Source organism: Palaemon carinicauda, chromosome 41 (genome assembly GCF_036898095.1).
Source record: "Palaemon carinicauda isolate YSFRI2023 chromosome 41, ASM3689809v2, whole genome shotgun sequence".
Taxonomy (NCBI): domain Eukaryota; kingdom Metazoa; phylum Arthropoda; class Malacostraca; order Decapoda; family Palaemonidae; genus Palaemon; species Palaemon carinicauda.
Window position 1 is genome coordinate 58,462,145 of NC_090765.1, and position 15,500 is coordinate 58,477,644.

The following is a 15,500-nucleotide window of genomic DNA, read 5'->3' on the forward strand; positions in this document are numbered from 1 at the left end:
CGCACAGCGGCCTGTGTTACTTTTTCACCTTCAATCTCCCCTCTTTTTTCAGTTCAGGCATCCCCCCAAACCACCTTTGTTTGTCTCAATAAATAAAATCACAAGTAACATGACAAATTCAGAGATAATTTGTATTTTTCCTAACCATACAAACCTTAGCTATTTACATAGGGTTTACTTTCGGCATAGCTGAAATGACGACCCATTAAATTATTTTTAACGAGGGTTAACTAACCCCCGCTAGTTAGCAGGGGGTAGGGAAGGGGTAGCTTGCTACCCCTCCCCCCCTCACACACCTGTGAGTTGTCTCACTTCACTTAGGGGTAGGACTTGACTTGGGGGACAGGGCTGGCGGGCAAATATGTGTAAATAGCTAAGGCTTGTATGGTTAGGAAAAATACAAATTATCTCCGAATTTGTCATTTGTTCCGTAACCGAAATACAAACTACGCTATTTACATAGGGTGACTTACCCCTTAGGAAGGGCGGAAAGTCCCCAGCCTTACTGGCTTTTTGGCTTTACCCGGGGACCCGAAAACCGAGTGAGCAGTACTCGAGAAAGGGGGTCCCTGCACCTAGCACTTTCCGATGCTTGATACGGACGTGCCGCCTACATAAGTTGTGTAATGGAGGAAGTTGTGACTCGTCCTAGGAAGTTGACCTGGAGTTCTTTAGATAGAAATCTAGGCTAGGACATTTCCAATACCACCTCGTCAGGGTATGGGGGACACAAACAGTATTACAGTTAATACTAGGAGCACAAGGGAGCATGGTTTACCTGCAAAGGTTGAGGTCAGCTATGCAGAAACCAGGATGCTGCTTTCCCCAAGGGTGGGGAGAATGAAGAAAGAAGTAAGGGCCAGACATACTCTTTCAATCACGCAGACTAAAACCGGGTAACAACGCCCTCAACCTTCTGCTACCTGTCCATTAAAGAGCCTAAGGTTAGACCAGCTGTTGTGCAGCCACCACAGGGCCAATAGAGAATGTATCAAAGCTCCTGTGGGTCACGTCCTGCAGGTAGTGGGTTGTGAAGGTCGTCTGGCGCTTCCACACCCCAGCTTGCAAAACCTGCGTCACAGAGAAAATTCTCTTGAATGCCAGGGACGTAGCTATGCCCCTGACATCGTGCCCTCTAGGGCGGCGTGACGGAGGAGGGTCAGGATCCAAGGTATGTTGAATAACCTTCCGGATCCAGGCCGAGATGGTGTTCTTGGTGACCCTCCTCTTTGTCCTTCCTGTGCTTACGAATAACGCTTGCACCTGAGGACGGACTGCAGCTGTTCTTTTCAAGTAATGCCTCAGACTCCTCACTGTACAAAGTAACAGATGGTCTGGGTCACTTGTTACAGAACGAAGACTCGTTACCCTGAAGGAGTCGAACCTAGGGTCTGACACCCCAGGGTTCTGAGTCTTGGCAACAAACTCAGGGACGAACCTGAACGTTACCTCCCCCCATCCCCTTGAATGGGCGACGTCGTAAGAAAGACCATGAAGTTCACTGACTCGCTTGGCCGAGGCCAAAGCGAGCAGGAAAGCCGTCTTCCAAGACAGGTGGCGATCAGACGCCTGGCGTTATGGTTCAAACAGGGCTCTCTTCAGAGCCCTGAGGACCTGAACCACGTTCCAAGGAGGAGGTCTTACTTCTGACTGAGGGCAGGTAAGCTCATAGCTGCGTATGAGTAGAGGAAGTTCTAACGAAGAGGATCTGTCCACTCCTTTCAGCCTAAACGCCAGGCTTAAGGCTGAGCGATAGCTTTTCACCGCTGGAACTGAAAGGCTCATTTCCTCTCGTAAATGCACAAGAAATTCCGCTATTGCTGGAATAGTGGCATCGAGTGGAGAGATACCTCTCCTACGACACCAACCACAGAAGGACTTGCGTAGGTGGCGAGACATCCTGTCCGCAACCTGTTGCGAAAATCCTCTCTCCGTGAGGAGACGCTGGATAGTCTCCAAGCGTGAAGCCGAAGCGACGCTACGGCCTTGTAGAAGATGTTGCAGTGTGGTTGTCTGAGTAGCTCGTGTCGTGGGGGGAGTTCCCTCGGAAGCTCCGTCACGAGCTGCAGAAGGTCCGGGAACCATTCCGCGTGATGCCACAGCGAAGCTACGAGAGTCATGGAGAGATTGACCGATAGTCTGGTCTTGTTGAGCACCCTTCTCATCAGACAGAATGGTGGGAAGGCGTAAACGTCGATGTTGTCCCACCTCTGCTGAAAAGCATCTTGCCAGAGAGCCTTGGGGTCCTGGACTGGAGAGCAGTACAGGGGCAGCTTGAAGTTCAAGGCTGTCGCAAACAGATCTACTGTTGGGGAAGCCCACAAAGTCAGGACTTTGTTGGCTATCTGAGGATCCAAAGACCACTCGGTACTCACTATCTGCGTCGCTCTGCTCAGACTGTCGGCGAGCACATTCCTTTTGCCTGGAATGAAGCGAGCCGAAAGTGTGACAGAGTGGGCTTCGGACCATCTCAGAATCTCTACTGCAAGATGGGATAGCTGTCGAGAAAAGGTACCTCTCTACTTGTTGATGTAAGCCACAACCGTAATGTTGTCGCTCATCACCACTACGGAGTGGCCCGCCAGTGTCCGTTGGAACTATTGAAGATCCAGGAAAATGGCCTTCATTTCTAGCAGGTTGATGTGTAGGCACTTTTCTGATTCTGACCAAAGGCCTGAGGCCCTCTGGTTCAGAACGTGCACCCCCCACCCTTCTTTGGACGCGTCCGAAAACAGTCAATTCCGGGGGGAGGACGAGAAGATCCACTCCCTTCCGAAGGTTCACGTCGTTCAGCCACCACCAAAGGTCCGTCAGTTCCGTGGATCCTAAAGGAACCAGAAAGTCCGGCGAATCGGAGCCTTGATTCCCCCAGGACTTTAGCCGCCATTGCAGGGATCTTATCCTGAGGCGGCCGTTCGGAACTAGACGTGCCAGGGAGGAAAGGTGAACTAGAAGACGCAACCACGAATGGGCCGGAAGCTCTTCCCGCCTGAGGAAAGGTTCTGCGACCCTCCTCAGCCTTGTTATCCTGTCGTCTGATGGAAAGGCTTTGTGGAGATCGGTGTCTAATATCATGCCTAGATATACCAGTCATTTCGTCGGAAGCAGAGAGGACTTCTCGAGGTTTACCACGACCCCCAGGTCTCGGCAAACCTCCAGAAGCCTGTCTCGGTGTCGAAGAAGGGTCGACTCCGAGTCTGCTAGGACCAGCCAGTCGTCCAGATAACGGAGGAGACGTATGCCGTTGCTGTGCACCCAAGACGAAATCAGAGCGAACACTCTGGTGAACACCTGAGGAGCTGTGGAGAGACTGAAACACAGCACCTTGAACTGGTAGATCTTGCTGTCTAGGCTGAATCTCAAGTACTTCCTGGAAGATGGATGGATTGGGATCTAGAAGTATGGGTTCTTCAGATCCAGTGTGCACATGAAGTCTTGCGGTCTCACTGCAAGTCTGACCGTGTCTGCTGTCTCCATGCTGAACGAAGTTTGCTTGACAAACTTGTTCAGGGCTGAGAGGTCGATGACCTGTCTCCAGCCTCCAGACGCCTTCTTTACAAGAAAGAGTCGACTGAAGAAGCCTGGGGAGCCGTCGTCGACCTCCTGGAGAGCATCCTTCTTGAGCATGGTCTCGACTTCTGCCCGAAGGGCTAACCCCTTTGCCGATCCCATGGCATAGGAGTTCAGCGGCACTGGATTCGCTGTCAGGGGAGGTGGAGATGTCGTGAATGGGACGCGATAACCTTGGCCGATCACAGAGACCGTCCAAGAATCGGCCCCAAGTTGCTGCCGCCTGTGCACGCAACTTTTCAGGCATCCCCCCACAAGTGGACATGCGGGGGGATTGCCAATCCTAGCGCTTGCGGCCTCGGCCCCTAGGATTCTTACATCCCCTAGAGGACTTACCGCGCCTTCTGTCCTTGGTCTGAAAGGGCTGCGGCTTAGACACCCCTGCCTTAGCTGCCGGAGCCTGCTTCGGTGTCTTGCGAGGCTGCTGTTGCTGTTGAGGTGCCGGAGGCTTGTAGGGCCGAGATGTCAGGGCCCTCTGGAGGAGAGAATCTTGATTCGATCTCCTCCACCTCTCAGCTGTTCGTTCTATGTCCTTGGGCTCGAGCAGATCCCTCCCAGTAATGGAGGAGTGCCTGAGCCTGCATACGTCCACGGCGGGGACCTTCGGATGTAACCTCTCAGCCACTGCGTCGCGACGCTTGAGGATCGAGTTAGCCCACAGGTTAGCCACCTGGTGAGCGAGGAACTCGATCGAACGTGTGCCCGAGAGAAGGAAGGTCTCCAAAGCCTTCCTATTGCTCTCCTTGGACAGATCCTCAGAGCGCAATAGGATGCCCAGGGATCCCAGCCAAACGTCCAGCCACGAAGTTGCCTGCATGGCCCTCTTCGCGACCTTCTCAAGGTTCAAGATCTCCGACGCCGAGAACGTCACCTGCCGGGCGGAGAGCTTCTCGAGAGGAGTTCTCCTGGTCAGCTCTTCCACGGAATGGACTCCCCCATGATCTCAAAGTACCTCCTCTGATGTACTCGAGGAGGTGGGAGGAGTTTGAACCCGGCAGAAGAACAACCGGAGGAGGCGAGCTCGGAGAGCTGGGCTTCGACTCTGTCCCTGGCCCCTTTCATCCCTTTGGACCAAGGCTAAGCTGCGCTGGACTTAGGGGGTTTCTGGGTGCCGTAGACTTCGTTTAGCACTGTGTCCTTGCCCTCACGAGGGGCAGTCTCCGGGTCCTTAAACTTGTTGAGCTGCCTCATCAAGCCTAGGACCTGCCAGAAAGCGTGTTACGACTCGAACTGGTCTCCTCCTTGCAGACTGGCAGCTAAGTCTCAGGTCCCCAAAGGCTCATCTTGGGGAGATACGTGGACGTCCTCCCGGGTTTTAGTTGGCTCTGGACGTATCCTGGATGACGATTTAGGAATCGTCTTGGAGTCCTTGGGCTCCATCCTAGGAGGAATACAGGACTCCAGCAAAGAGGTCCGGAAGGGGGCTTCCTCGCGAGCAGCTTCTCTCCGAAGAGGAGGGGTTCCTCTCATTGGTGCCGTGGGAGACAACCCTGCCTCGCTGGACTCTCCTGAGGAAGGAGATAACTCGTCCACAGGAGAAGGAGAAACAGCACGCGTAGGAGAAGGCGTAGGAGTCCTCCTAACCGACCTCTTGGGAGCCAACTTCTCCCGAGAAGAAGTCACCACGAAGTCCACCCCTCTCCTTCTCTTCAGCGGGGGTGAGCCTGCCGTTGGTTTAAGTCCCATATCAACGAGGGTAGGCTTCACAGCCTGAACCACTGCGTTCATAATGTGACGGAACCAAGGCTGACGGGTAACTGACGCAGTGTCAGTTATCCCCGCTGGAGGGAAGGGGATCTCCTGATCCTTCGGAGTGGACACCACAGGGCCTGCCTGAAAAGAAGAGTGTTGCATGGACCTCTCCGTAGATTCTTCCTGGTCCTGGTCCTGGTAGGTAATCCTACGCTTGCACTGAGGCGATCCAGAGGCTGATCTGGAAATCTGTGTCCCTGTCGGTTGGCCGCGCTGATGTTCCCTGCCGGAATGGGAATCGCGGCGGTTCTCACGAAAAAAGGCATTCAAGGAATCGCGCGCGGGCGATTTCCGAAGCGCGGGCGCATTGCTGCGTGTGGAAGAATGCGCGTGGGCGCGCGGGCGAGGTGGAGCATGGGCGCGCAGGCGAAAGGACACGATGGCGCGTTGGCGAGGGAACGCGTTGGCGCGCACGTGAAAGAGCACGAGACCGTGCGGGTGAAGGTGTGCGCTGAGCACTAGGCGATTGACGGCGGCGCGTAGGAGAACGGCGATGGTCAGGGGAAAAAAGTCACGAGCGACTTGGCGAGCGTTTGCCAGGCGGAGAACGCTGGCGCGATGGCGAACGATGTCGTGTGCGTTCCGGAGAACGATGGCGCGTACCACGAACAGGCGAACGACTGCGCGCAGGCGATTTATCACGCGGGTGAGTCGGAGACCTGGGGCGATCAGACTGAAGAGGGCGAGGGCGCTCAGGAGAGCGGTTGCGCACAGGCTGGTGATCGCGTGAACGCGCAGGAGAACGTTGGCGCGCAGTAAGATTACTACTCACATCTGAAGAGGTGGACGAACGCGCAGGCGAACGCTCGCGAACAGGAGCCTTAGCTCGCTGTTGCGCCGGAGCAGAAGGGCGCGCAGGGGCGCGTGGGCGAGGCGACGGGTTAGTACCCTTGCCTAAGTCAAGATCAGGTGATCGTGGACGAGATGATGATCGTTGGCGCGCTAGTCGCACATCAGGTTGAGCAGTAGCGCGGCTGTGCACAGGAGAACGATGGCGCTCAGGAGAACGTAGGTGCGCCTTGCGCACATCAGGAACATGAGGGCGCTGCTTCGCAGGAGACCTGCGAGAAGGAGAGCGCTGGCGAGCAGGTGATCGCTGCCGCGCAGGGGAGCGCTGGCGAATAGGGGATCGCTGGAAAGTTAAGTCCGAAGACTGTAACTCTGGGGAGCGCTTGAGGGCTACTGCACGCGAACGCACAGGTGGGCACGCAGGGAAACCCTGACGCGCAAGGGACTTATCCACACCGTGAGTAGAGTCCCTTAACCCCGAAGGGATCGGTGCCTGTTGTATAACAGGGTGAGAAGGCGCCCAAACCGCATCTGCAGCCAGGAACGGAGAAGGCAGGTCGGAAGGTCTGGCAGGCGTAGGGGATCGCGAACGATACGCGGAGAGGACAAGGGGAGCTGTTGTGTCGGGCTGCTCCTGGCGGGGGGGGGGGGGGGGGGGGGGGGGGGGGGCTCCTCCTTAGGGGGAGGATCAGGAGAGGACAACCCAAAGAGGCGCCTCCTAACTCGTTTATAGGGAGAAGGAAGTCCTCTGCTGCGAAGAGGCGGACGGGCCTTACGTCGAATACGACCACGAGGAAGGGCGTCCGGGTCATCAGTCCTCCGAAGAGGAGTCTCTGTCAGCGCGCTCCCCCGAGGGGGAGACCCGCCCGCAGGAGAGACCGTGGGACTCCCCTCCCCCCTCGGAGGATCTTCGGAGGGAGGAGGAGAGCCATCAGCAACGTCCGCAACAGGAGCAGTATCAAGGGTTTGATCAGACCCGTCGGAGGGCTCGGCCAAAACAGTGTCGACAAAATCCGAAGGGAATACCTCCGGTATTACCGGCGACTGTTTGACCGCAGCCCCCAACTGGATCAGGTCAAACAAGGCTTCCTTGGAGGGAGTGCCCTTAAGCCCCAAGGAAGCCCAAAGCTGAAACAAATCATTATCAGCAACAGTTTGATCAAATTCATCAAAATCCAAATTATCCTCCCCCGGAGGAGAAGAGGGAGCTGCCACGCTAAGGGAGGCAACGCCATCTCCCGCACCCAGAGGTCGGGAAACACCACTAGGGCCTGCGCTACCACTCGGCAGCCTCTCACGAGAGACCGATCGAGTGGGAGCTTCGGAGGAGGTTCGGGCGGCGGAAGAGGAGTCCTTGGAGCCTTCCTTCTTCAAGGTTGCCCCTGAAGGAGAACGGTCTCTCTTAGACTTCTTCTTACGCCGGCGGCCGAACTTCTCCCACTGGGAGGCAGACCACTCCCTACACTCACTGCACGTATTCTCCCTATCACACCATCGGCCTCGGCACTGCGGGCAAAGGGTGTGAGGATCGGTGTCCTCTGCTGACATGAAGGTCCCACAAAGGCGGCCAGCGAGCCCAGGGCACTTGCGCATAATGATGACATCGGTCGAGGCCAACTTCCAAGCACACAGAACTAGAAAAAGTCAAAAAACAAATTAAGGCTGTCATTAACGAGGACGATAAACAGCAACGTCTGTCTTCGTCCGAGCCACAAAGTGAAGTGAAACAACTCAAAGGTGTGTAGGGGGGGGGGAGGGGTAGCTTCCCTACCCCCTGCTAACTAGCGGGGGTTAGTTAACCCTCGTTAAAAATTTAATGGCTCGTCATTTCAGCTACGCCGAAAGTAAACCCTATGTAAATAGCGTGGTTTGTATTTCGGTTACGGAACAACTTTATTTTTACTTTTTTTTTCTTTTTTTCACAGGTACAGGAATTTTGTATTCTACCCTATCTCTACCACTAAAACCGCTATAATCCCACCTTTTCAGCTCTCTCCCACTCAGCTAAAATCTAACACAATCCCTCTATCTCGCAACTTAAGCTTAAACCACTATGAAGTTTTTACTTCACCTATATCAACTTCTCCAACTACAAACTTTCAACTCCTTCCCGAGCTCTCCTACTTATCGGGACTTGCTACTATAATTCTTTCTCTCTAACTAAGACTGGAGCCAGTGGGCTCATAGGAAGGTATTCCCTTCCCACAGTCAATCACTCCTTTCTCAAACATCCCATCACCACCTAAAACCTATCCCAATATCCTCAAATAAATGTTGCAGAATATCCCCCACCTAACTACCTATCCCAATATATCCTACCAAAACACCTACGGGCTGCAAGATTGCAAAAGCCTGTGTCTGGCCGAAACGCCCAGGCAACCTTCAACAACAACAACAAGTCTTTCTGTTCCAAACTTTTGCGAGGAAGTGTTGCAGAGGCCTTAGGTGCAGTCTCCCTAACAAGACAAACTGCTCTAGGGAGGATAGAGTTCCCAGCAGACTCATCCACTCCTTCGCTGAGCATTCCTGTTTCTTTAAAAATTCTTTTACTTTGTCTAGGCACCTGGTCTGCCTTTCCTAGGAGGGAGAAGCCCGAAAAAGAACTGAATTCAGAACTATCCCCAAATAGAGAATACTGTAGTCGGATTCGGCTCGGTCTGAGACTTCTCCCAGTTGATGATGAGTCCCAGGTCCTGAGTCATCGTATATGTCTTCAGTAGGTCCTCCAGACATTTTTCTTTCGACTGTGATCGGACCAGCCAGTCGTCTAGATAGAAAGATACCCTTATCCCCTCCTGGTGTAACCAGCCTGCCACATTGCCATTAGTCTGGTGACAACTTGGGGAGCTGTGCTGAGACCGAAGCAAAGTGCCCTGAATTGGAAGCACTTGCCCTGAAACACAAATCTCAGATATCTCCTTGAGGACGGATGAATGGGGACGTGAAAATAGGCGTCCTGCAGGTCGAGAGATACCATCCAGTCGCCTGGACGAACTGCAGCCAGCACGGACTGAGTCGTCTCCATGGAGAACTTTGTTTTCTCCATGAAGGCGTTCAGAGAGCTGACATCTAGGACTGGTCTCCATCCACCGGAGTTCTTGGGAACCAGAAATAGGCGATTGTAAAAGCCTGGGGAGGTAAGGTCCTGAACTGGCTCTATTGCTCCCTTGACCAACATCTGGTCGACTAGCTCCAGAAGAGCCTCTCGTTTCCCCGCGTCGGGGTACTGAGCCACTAAGGCTAGGGGAGTGTCTGAGAGAGGTGGCTTCTTTAAAAAGAGGATCTTGTAACCTTCTTTGACGATCGAGAGGGACCAGGTGTCTGCCCCTCTCCTCTTCCAAGACTGCCAAAAACGAGACAGTATTGCCCCTACTGTTGTCTGGAGGACTTCCATCTCATTTTTTGGATTGGGGCCTAAACGCACCTCTGCTGGTCCTTGGCCCTGACTCTTGTCTTCTCCCCCTAAAATCCGCTCTCGAGGAGGCCCTGCTCCGAAAGGGCTGTTGAAACTTCTTCTCTTCCTTCTTCAGAGGAGCAGGAGCAACAGGTAAGGATTTCCTAGCAGATCAAGACAAAAGGTCCTGAGTAGCCTTCTGGGCCAGAGAAAGGGAGATATCTCTGACCAGAGCTTTGGGAAAGAGATGGCGTGAAAGAGGGGCGTAAAGCAGCTCCGACTTCTGGGCAACAGTCACAGATCTAGAGGTGAAGGAGCACAAAAGGGCCCTCTTCTTTAAGACCCCTGCTGAGGAAAGGGAAGCCAATTCAATCGCCCCATCCCTTAGAGCTTTGTCCATGCAGGACATGATACTCGTCAGGTCCTTCGTGTCTTCCAAGAGTTCAGTCTTCCTGGCCAGAGTCCCGAAAGACCAGTCCAGGAAACTAAAAACCTCGAAAACCCTGAAAATTCCCTTGACGAGATGATCAAGTTCTGACATGGACCACATTACTTTGGCAGAGTTTAAAGCATGTCTTCTTGCCGAGTCCACAAGAGCAGAGAAGTCACCTTGGAAGGAGGCAGGCACTCCTAACCCCAAAAGTTCCCCTGTCTCATACCACATACCGGTCTTGGAAGCGAGCCGAGATGGTGGGAAAGAAAAGGTGGTCTTGACTGCTTGTCTCCGTTCCTTCATCCAATCATCCACCTTAGCGAGAGCTTTCCTGGCCGAAATTGAAAATTTCCTTTTGATGAAGGCCGAAGACTTTGTAGCTTTCTTCCTGGTGAATTGAGACTGAGGAGAACGAGGGGCCAAAGGTTGAAATTCTTCCCTGTAAAGTTCCAAAAGAGAGCGAGATAGAACCTTATAATCACTAGTAGAGTCGGCAGGTTTTTCTTCCTCTCCCGAAATATCTTCGAGGTCCTGATCAAGGATAACATCTTGAGGAGTTGGGCTGCAAGCATTCTGGCACCGAGAGCTGTTTGCATCCTAGGGGCCGAGCGCTGCTAACATCCTGTCGGCGAGAAGCGGTATCGTCACGATGACGAGAAACGGAATCGTCTTGATAAGGCAGGCTGCCTTCGTCCTGAAAATGCAGGCTGCCTTCGTCTTGAAAATGCAGACTGCATTCATCTTGCTTCCTAAAAAACGAGGCGGTATTGTCCTGGCGTTTCGAATGAGAAACGGAATCGTCCTGGCGCCGAGAACGAGAGGCAGTATCGTCCTGGCGCCGAGAACGAGAGGCAGTATCGTCCTGGCGCCGAGAGCGGGAGGAAGTGACTTCCAGCATCGTGGCGATGAAGTGGGTGTGCGTTGTCGTATGGCCGACGAAGTGCGCAGAGGTTTCTTTGGAGAGATACTACGTTCCCTCTAAGAAGATGATCTCTTAACAGGTAAAGAGACGTCCTTACGTCTGACGGACTGTGAAGGAGGGTGGCTGAAAGCTTGAACTAGTGATGTAAGTTGTTCCTGCATAACAACCATGAAAGCTTTAACAACCTCTGCTGGTTCTCGCAGTTCCGAAGGAGGCAGTTGTTTGGGAGCACTGGCAGAAGAAGCAGGGAGTTTAGGAGGTTTAGCTGGGCTAAGGACTATCTGTTTCGTCCTCATAACAGGAACAACATCGAAATCGTCTTCCGAAGGATCAGGTTCTCGGCTACTCGAACCAGGAGAGGGAGAGCGAGACTGCACATCCCGGTTCCACCTTCTCTTCGTTGGTCTTGATTCGTAACGCCATTTACGTCTGGGAGAAGGATCAGGTGATGACACAAACGTATCCGACACGCCTTTCTACGGCGGTCAAGAGCAGCCTGGGAGGTCACAACAGGACTGTCTGAGGCGACGACTGACCAAGGATAAGCACCTCTCACCACTTTTCGGCTTTCGACGTACCTTCTCCCTTGGTCCTGGGAGCTTGGTAGAGGTCTAGACCTAGGGGTATGACAGATTCAATCAGCCGCCACCTCCACTGCACTTTCACAAGCACTAATTTCACTTTCACCCTTACCTTTAAAGGCCTCAAATTGTGCTTTAATGGCCTCTAACTCAGCAGCTATCCTGGCATACCGAGGGTCATCCGTAGGCGCAGATCCTGTAGAAGGGGCAGGAGTTACTACATTCGGGGAAGGAACAACTTCCAAAGAGGTTACAATTAAAGGGTCAATAGATAAATCTAAGCTAGCTTCACTAGCAGACTTTGACTTTGATTTAGCTCTCCTAGCTCTATCAAGTTCAAGTTTGCGCACATAGCGCTTCAAAGCTAACCAATTATCATCATTTAAACCCTCGCATTCCTTGCACCTATTATCTAGTGCACATTCAAACCCCCTGCAACCCATACAGATAGTGTGAGGGTCAACCGACACTTTCGGTAACCTCACCTTGCATACATCATTCGCACATATACGAATATGAATTTTTTTCACTCATGATAATAAAGCAAAAAATACAAAAAACAATAACAAACACGATTGCCAAATCCCAAAACAGTGTACTTCACCAAACGAAATCCAAAAAAGCAATGAAGGGAAAGCGATTCGAATAAACTCTAAATGGCGGACCAACGATATTGTCGATCCGGCCGGCAGAGATAATCTGAGGAACAGAAAATGGGAATGATTCCAGGTACCTCCCTGTAAGGGTTGTTAACCATCTAACCACGCAACCACCACAAGGCGGTTGCCGCGATTTTCGATTAAATTCTGCCGAAAGTCGGAGACTTAGCTATATATATATATATAACTGCCAGGTAAGTACTATTCATAAAAATGTTAGTTAAGTGCCATTGGACTCTCAGATGTACTTGGAAAGGAAAACTCAAAATACCTTGTGTTTTGTCGATATGTCTCGTTCCTAGGTAAGAGAATTGCCATATGCAACGGTAGGACAACTGGAAATTCGCATCAGGACCCTAATTTGTTTTTATTTTGCGACATGTGTGAAGGACCATCAAAATTCTGGTCCTGAGCGAATTTCGGCAGGCCCGTGCAGAGAGAGCCGAAGAAGAAAAAGACACCATGAACAACGCTGCTAGGTCATGCAAAAACAGATCTAGTTTGGCCAGGTTAGTCTTATTATGTTCTCTATTTCATGCCGCATGTCCGGCCATTTCATTATGCATTCCTTGTTAATACATACATGCCATTGTCAATGCATTGTTTTCTCATCTCTTCACTCCATTTGGGGAGCCCCATGGAAACTCAAAACCATTATTTGTGTGCATATACAAACAGCGTTATAATTCTGAGGGACGCGTTATGTTATCATTCGGTTAGGGATATCTTGAGCAATACACTCGAAAAAGTTCCGAACAATGTTTCTGACGAGCATTCCTGATGCGGAACCTTTGTAGTTAGTTGGGAAAAACCACATTTTTGACACAAGAACATCACCTAACCGTATGTTTCTGTTTCCTACCTAACCTAACCTAACGAACCTAACCTAGGAGCCGTATCCTTAGACTGCCGTACTCTTATCTTACCCTGTCCCAACGAGCTACATTCAACCCAAAATGTCAGTTATAAATTACCAAAATCTAATACACTTTCATATAATATACTAAGAATATTGGGCTATTAGGCCTACCCATGATACTTGATACTTATTTTATGAACCGATGGCTTAATTATCATTACTGTATTATGAATTGCTAGGCTACAACCCTAGTTGGAAAAGCAGAATGCTATAAGACCAGGGGGCCCAACAGGGAAAATAACCCAGTGAGGAAAGGAAACAAGGAAATATAAAATATTTTAAGAAGTCAATCCTCAAAGACGGTTTGACAGGCGTTAGTGGCAACTCGGAGCCTTTGTAGCGTGACGGCCAGATCCCGTAGAAAACGGGAATATTCTGTACTGTGGCCGCCATTCTAAAAACGATTTTGGCGGGAAAAGCTAACTTAAAAAACCCACCTAACCTATGCTAAAAGCTGTATCCTTACCCAGGGGGGCTTCGCCCCACCGGACCCCCCCCCCCCCCTTACACAACAGTTTCCTTACCTACGAGTACGACGGGAGAAGCTAACTTACAAAACCCACCTAACCTATGGTAAAAGCCGTGTCCTTACCCAGGGGGGCTGCGCCCCGGTAATTTTGTATTGTATTACAGGGTGAGATTTCGAACAGAAAATATATGTTTTCCTAAAGTAAATAACGTGATTTAACCGAATTTGATGTTCATTTCAATCGGAAACAAACAGATCAACCAATTCGGCTAACTTTAAGTTGTACGGTGTCACTTCTCTTACGAATGTACTGCGAACGATAACATTAGCAACGTTACCAATAATACACAGTGTTACCAACGTTGACGTATGGTACACAGAGTTACCAACGGCACGCTGACATTACTAACGATAGCAATGATAGATATTTCCATACGTATTTTAAATAATTTCTCCATATAAGTTTTACTCAATGTATAAAAAGTACAAAATGGGCACAGTACCTAACAAACCTAACCTAGCCTAGCCTAGTAGTATGACATGTCACAAAATAACATTTGATCTACATTGGACGTTGGCAGCACTGGTTACTGTATTTTTTCATGACACAATCTTTGTAACGGCGCCTCCAAAGTTTATCCAGATATACTGTTTTGTATTTTCCTCCGGTTATTATAATTTCAAGAAGGTAATGTATAGAGAAGAAAAGGCTTGTTTTACGTTTATATATCGATTCCCCAGTATGTTTTCCCCACCCAAAACCCCGAGTTCCCACTGGGGGTCCCCCATTATTGGAGGATATAGATGTATATTTATTTCCGAAACTATTAATCTGCGACGGGAACAAGTGTCATTTTCGAAGAGAGCGTAATTTTTTCTATAAGAAACAGTAGTTTTTTTCCTAGGTTACATTGCCATGTAATTCACTACAATGAAACCAAACTTTATAAATACTTTTGCGTAAATTTGTTATGGTACAATCTAGCCTATCTCATGCATTCCAAGTCTGCCTTATCTGGTAGGCTACCAATAATTGAGAAACCTTTGCATTACCGTATGACCTGCATATCTATGCTAATCTCATAATTTTTAACCTGCATAGACTAACACGCAGGTTATGCAGTTTAACGTACCGCTCATAAGAAACCCACCTGCAGTAGCTAAGGTATGAAGGTCCAATACAGACTTGGCCTTCAGTGCAGTTCTGTTAGTTTAAGCTTGGTTTATCACTCACAAAAGTTTTTTTTTAATATATTCTAATTACATAGGCTTTTGAAAGTCACTATAATGCATAAAATACGCATTATTTGGAGGATTCAGACCTTACGCAAACTTAAAACATCGCACAATACACGTTTACTTTTATTTTAGTAGTACTTCGTGCTTTAAGTCTTTGCAACGGCACCTCTAATAATCTAGCAATCTAGTTCAGGTGGTTATTATTATTATTATTATTATTATTATTATTATTACAAACTAAGCTACAACCCTAGCTGGGTAAGAAATTCCTCAACGCCCATACTCTCTCTTTCTTTCTCTCTCTCTCTCTCTCTCTCTCTCTCTCTCTCTCTCTCTCTCTCTCTCTCTCTCTCTCTCTCTCTCTCTCTGCATTTATATATATATATATATATATATATATATATATATATATATATATATATATATATATATATATATATTAGAAATATTAGGCACATATATTAAATCTACGTCAGAAATAAATGCAGTGTAACTATGAGTGTGTACGTTTGTTTATGTTTATTTTAACAGGTCTAAAGTTTGAGAGAGAGAGAGAGAGAGAGAGAGAGAGAGAGAGAGAGAGAGAGAGAGAGAGAGAGAGAGAGAGAGAGAGAATTCCTAATACATTAAAATAAAATAATGGTTTTAAATCATCTATAGGCTTCCCCAAACTACCCCATGCTTAGCTCATAAGGACGGAGAGGTTGCAGCCATTACATGAAACTATCGACTTAGAGTGAGAGTCGAACCCCAGTCCGGCAGATCGCAAGGCA

General features: G+C 49.9%; 1 protein-coding gene across 1 annotated transcript in view; it reads right to left on the reverse strand.

Annotated features, from left to right (window-relative positions):
• Positions 1 to 14,853, reverse strand: part of LOC137632440 (zinc finger protein 845-like) — a 399,727-nt gene extending 384,874 nt beyond the window's left edge. Inside the window, exon 1 of the mRNA XM_068364371.1 lies at positions 14,640 to 14,853. The gene's annotated coding sequence lies outside the window, so the exon portion shown is untranslated. The remainder of the gene's footprint in view (positions 1 to 14,639) is intronic.
• Positions 14,854 to 15,500: the final 647 nt, after the last annotated feature.